We start from the raw sequence: 5,915 nt of genomic DNA on the forward strand, positions 1-5,915 counted from the left end.
ATCGGCCCAGCACAATGCATACTCAAAATGGCGGACGTAAAATAATTTCTGTCGTCGTCACGTGGTCCGGGCTGATGATGATGATGATGACGAAGATGATGATGAGGAAGAGGAGGAGGAGGAAGAAGATGTTGCTGGTGATAATGATGATGATAATGATTTTATGGTGATGATGATGATAATGTGATGACGATGATGATGATGATGACGATGACTAGGAAGAGGAAGATGTTGCTGGTGATGGTGATGATGATAATGATGATGATGATGTTGATGGTGAAGAAGAGGACGAGGAAGAGGAGGGTGTTGCTGGTGATAGTGATGATGATAATGATCTTATGGTGATGGTGATGATGATGGTGTGATGACGATGGTGATGATGGTGATGATGATGATCAATAACAATCAATGTCGTCATCATCATCATCATCATCTTAATCAGCAATAACACAATTACCATAGAAACCGCATTTTACTGCCACTATCAATTTTATCATCATCATCACCATCATTATACAAATCATCATCACTATTACTATCAATCAAAATAATCATCATCAACATCATCTTAATCATAACCACCATAGTTATTTATCTATTATTGTTATTATTTCTTGCTTAAGCATTGAAACCAATACATCAAATTAAGAAAGCGATCTACTTGAAAATGAACTTGATGATGATGACGATGACGATCATGATGATGATGGTGGTGGTAGTGATGATGATGATGACGATGATGACGACGACGATTATGATAATGATGGTGGTGATGATGACCACGATGATGATGATGACGACGATGATGATGATGATGATGAGGATGACGATGAGGATTAATCCAAGTCTTTTTTTATCATACGAAATGACAAAGGCGGTCCATCAATATTATCTCCATCAACAATACAACCATCCATCTATCAATCATTATCATCACCACCGTACTACTACTACTACTACTACTACTACTACTACTACTACTACTACTACTACTACTACTACTACTACTACTACTACTACTACTACTACTGATAACAATAATGATTAGAAGAAGTTGTACTAGCTATAAAGTAACAGGTTCCAACGCATGTTGTAAAGTAAAGAAATGATGATGACGATGATGATGATGATGATGAAGACAGCGGTGATGATGATGAGGATGATGATGATGACGATGATGACGGTTGTGATGATGATGATGATGGCCCCTCTAACAAGTAAAAGCGACCAAGCGTAATATTGAAAAAAATTCCCGCGAGTGAGTGCGTTATGGTGATGATGACGACGACAACGACGATGATGATGACGATGATGATGATGATGATGATGATGATGATGATGACGATGATGACGCTACCAATAATGAGGATGTAATGATGATGACGATGATGAAGACGATGAAATATGAGAAAGAATGGTTGTGCTGAGTATGCTATTTTTCTCCCTCTCTCTCTCTCTCTCTCCCAATCTCTCTCTCTCTCTCTCTCTCCATATATATATATATATATATATATATATATATAAGTAATCCTTGCTAATACTCTTTGGGACGTGTCTTCATAAGGTGGTGATGGTGACAGTAACAAGTTCTTTGTCTCTCTTACTATGCAGTAAATTTGGAGTAGTAGTTGTAGTAGTAGTAGTAGTAGTGATGGTGGTGGTCGTCGTTGTAGTATAGTAGTTAGTAGCGGTAGTTGTTGCTGTATTAGCGGTGGTAGTAGTAGTTTTTGTTGTTGTAGTGCTCGAAGTAGTTGTAGTAGTAGTTGTGGTAATTGTGGTAGTTTTAGTAGTAGTAGTAGTAGTAGTAGTAGTAGTAGTAGTAGTAGTAGTAGTAGTAGTAGTAGTAGTAGTAGTAGCAGTAATGGTGGTGATGGTAGCAGTCGTTTTGATATATTTTAGTGCCGATGCAATATTCCACAGCGTTGTAATAATTCTTTAATTTATTTTATATTCGCGGCAGAGAGAGAGATAGAAAGAGATAGAGAGGATAGGAGAAAGGAGAGAGAGAAAGGAAGAGGGAGAGAGAGAAAAGAATTGCGGAAATTAGATGGTATACAAGAGATGATATCGAAAGGAAACAGCGGAGAGAGATGCTAAGGAAAAGAGAGAGAGAGAAAAAGAGAGAGAGAGAAAGATACTAAGAGAGAGAGAAAGAGAAAGAGAGAGAGAACAGAAAGAGAGAGAGAGAGAGAAAAGAATTGTGGAAATTAGATAATGTACAAGAGATGATAACGAATCGAAACTGCTGAGAGAGATGCTTATAGCAAAGTGAGAGTAGGCATAAAAGTAGCCAAGAGATGAACGCATGGAAGTGAGATGCAGCAATAACATTAATAAAAGAGATTGAGAGAAAGAAGGATTTAGTGAACGAGTGATGGAAAAAATCTCCAGGAAAACGAAAAACGACAGAAGGTTTTCCCGCCATACTTGTTGGAACATTTGAATGGGTGCACGTGACATGGGAGGCATTTTGGAGATCATCAATGCGTACATTATCATCGGCTTTGTTGCATCTGTTGCCGCTTCTCTTGCTGCTGCTTCTGCTGCTTTTTGTTTTATTCGTTCATTCATTCGTTCATTCGTTTATTTATTCGTTTGTTCGTTCGTTCATTTATTCATTCATTCATTCGTTCGTTCGTTCGTTCGTTCGTTTGTTCGTTCGTTCGTTCGTTTGTTCGTTCATTCATTCATTCGTTCGTTCGTTCGTTCGTTCGTTCGTTCATTCATTTATTCATTCATTCATTCATTCATTCATTCGTTCATTCATTCATTCATTCATTCATTCGTTCGTTCGTTCGTTCGTTCGTTAATTCTCAATACTGCCATAATATTTGGAGTAGGTGTTAGATAATTTTTTCCAAGTGCCCTCCCCCCAGTTATTATTATACTTTTTTTATGTATAACATAATATTACAAATCATAATATTATTTTGTTGTTCTTGCATGAATAATATCAAAAGTAGTAGTAGTGTTTGTTGTTGTAGTTTTAGTAGTAATAGTAATAGTAATAGTAGCAGCAGCATAGCAATTGTAGCTTCAACAGCCATAGTAGTAGTAGTAGCAGTATTAGCTGCAACAGTCACAGTAGTAGTAGTAGTAGCTTCAACAGCCACAGTAGTAGTAGCAGTAGTAGCTGCAACAGCCACAGTAGTAGTAACACGATTATTTGAAAGTAGTACTAGGTAGTGGATTTGCATTAGTGTTGGTCAATAAACATTGACTCATTAAGCTGTTGATTGTCAGTACAAGTACCTCTCTTCAGCTGTAGTTCTCATCTGCTATTCCACCTCTCTCTCTCTCTCTCTCTCTCTCTCTCGCTCTCTTTCTCTCTTTCTCTCTTTCTTTTTTCTCACTCTCTCTCACTCTTCATTTTTCCTTCATCTCTCTCTTCTTCATCCTCTTTCATTAGTTCTCTTATCTGTTTGTCATTTCTTCATTTGCTCCTTGCTCCTTTCTTTCGTCCATTATCTCATTTTTTTCTCATCCACTTGTTTGTATCTCATTCATTTATTCATTTTGTCATAACTTTCCTTCATTCGTTTATTCATTCATTGTATCATTATTTTCATTCGTTCATACGTTCATTCATTCATTCGTTCATTCGTTCACTCGTTCATTCGTTCATTCGTTCATTCACTCATTCATTCATTCGTTTATTCATTTTTTGTATCAATACTTTAGTTTAAGGTTTTTCCTCAAAATTTAAATGAATTAGCTTGCATTCATTTATGAAAAAAATAATTTAATTAAATTCAAGACTTAGACTTATTTCTAAGTTATTGTTTTTGTAACTTAGCAACATGCATAACAAAAATTAGTTTTTATGGTTAGTCTGCGAAAAACTACAAAAAACTAAGACAAGAATCGAACCTGCGCCTAACTAGCCACACACGCTTATAAGTACGGTACACTAGCAGCATGGCCAACAATATAAAAAATTTGCATCGGCCGGGAATCGAACCCGGGCCGCCCGCGTGGCAGGCGAGCATTCTACCACTGAACCACCGATGCCTGCACGAGGCCTGTTACAAAATGCCGAGCAGCCGAAATGGATTTATTAAAAGAATGTTTGTTGTATTGGTTGTTCTAAACGAAATAACATTAAACCGACAACAACAACAACTTCTGTAACAAAGCTAACATCAACAACATCAACTTGTTGTTGATGTTGTTGACCATATAACATTTATTATATAATAAATACAAGCTTAACTAAAGATTATCTTTAGTTAAGGTTATGCGTAATTAAAATAACAATGTCACAAAACAACCATCATTATCACAACCACCATCGTCATCATCATCATCATCACAACCACCATCATCATCATCTCACTCACAATCATCATCATTAAATTTTTCTGTCGGTAAGGAGATAAAACAATAAATTATAAAAGACAAAAGACCAGCCGGCCGTCTGCAAAAACTCGTAGAGTCGGCCACCACCGGAAGTGGAAACTCGCCACCATTTCCGGATTCTTTATTTTCGCCCACTTCCGCTTTTTTCTCTATCACGTGACCGTAATCGTTTGCATGCGTGTGCGTGTGTTGTACATGTGCTGTGTGTGTGTGTGCGTGTGTGCTGTGTGTGCGTGTGTGTGTGCGTGTGTGTGTGTGTGTGTGTGTGTGTGTGTGTGTGTGTGTGTGTGTGTGTGTGTGTGTAAATGTTTTTGTATTTTGTCTTAGTTTATGTGCCTAAATGTGTGTGTATGTGTGTGTTTATGTGTGTTTATGTGTGTGTTTATGTGTGTTTATGTGTGTATGTCTGTGTGTAGATGTTGTGTGTGTGTGTGTGTATGTGTAAATGTATGCACGCTCAAATATTTATGCATGTATGCAAACATTCATTCAAACACATATTAAGCAAATACGAATCGATACACAGTAGAACATAAACATAGAAACATAGATATGAGTATATAAACAAACAAACAATCAAACAAATAGACAAACAATCAATCAAACAAACAATCAATCAATCAAACAAACAAACAATCAAACAAACAAACAAACAAACAATCAATCAATCAAACAAACAAACAATCAAACAAACAAACAAACAAACAAACAAACATGAACCTTTGGAAATATATAAACATAGCAAGGCTTGGTTAAACATAAAAATTTGTGTGGAGACGAACTGTGAGATCCGTGTATAGAATTAGGATGAATGATGCGAAAACTGCAAAATGCTCTATGAACTTTTATTGTTTGTATTCATTCATTTTCGTCCGTCCGCTCGTTCTTTCTTCCATTCATTCATTTGTTTGTTCGTTCATTCATTCGTTCGTTCATTCATTCATTCGTTCGTTCGTTCGTTCGTTCGTTCATTCGCTTATTCGTTTATTCATTCATTTTTTTATTCGTTTGTTCAATTCATGAGTTCATTCATTATCATTTACCCATTAAACAATACCCTATCTTTCTTTCTTTCACTATCTTTTTTTCTCTCCCTCTCTCATTCTCTCTTTCTATTTCAACGCTTATTCTTTTACTTTTTAATAATTTTAACATATTTCTAATCTGTATTTTAGAATTTTTTTTACTTCTTTCGTTTTTACATTTACTTGTTCAGTTTATCATTTAATTTGGTTCTCTTTCTCTCACTCTTTCTTTCTCTCTTTTTCTCTCTCTATCTTTCTCTCTCTCTTTCTCTCTCTCTCTTTATCTCTCTCCTTTTCTGCTTTCTCTCTTTCTCTCACATTATTTTCTTCTTTTTTTCACTATCATTCTCCATTCTATTGTATTTTTATGTGATTTATACGAACGTTATTCACATTAGCCCACACGGACACGCGCACACAAAATCACATACACACGCATCACACATACACTAAAACACACACGCGCGCGCACACACACACACGCACACACACACAGAGTGAGAAAGTGAGAGAAAGAAAGAGAAAAAAAGT

The sequence above is a fragment of the Helobdella robusta genome, assembly GCF_000326865.2.
Source record: "Helobdella robusta unplaced genomic scaffold HELROscaffold_7, whole genome shotgun sequence".
NCBI classification, from domain to species: domain Eukaryota; kingdom Metazoa; phylum Annelida; class Clitellata; order Rhynchobdellida; family Glossiphoniidae; genus Helobdella; species Helobdella robusta.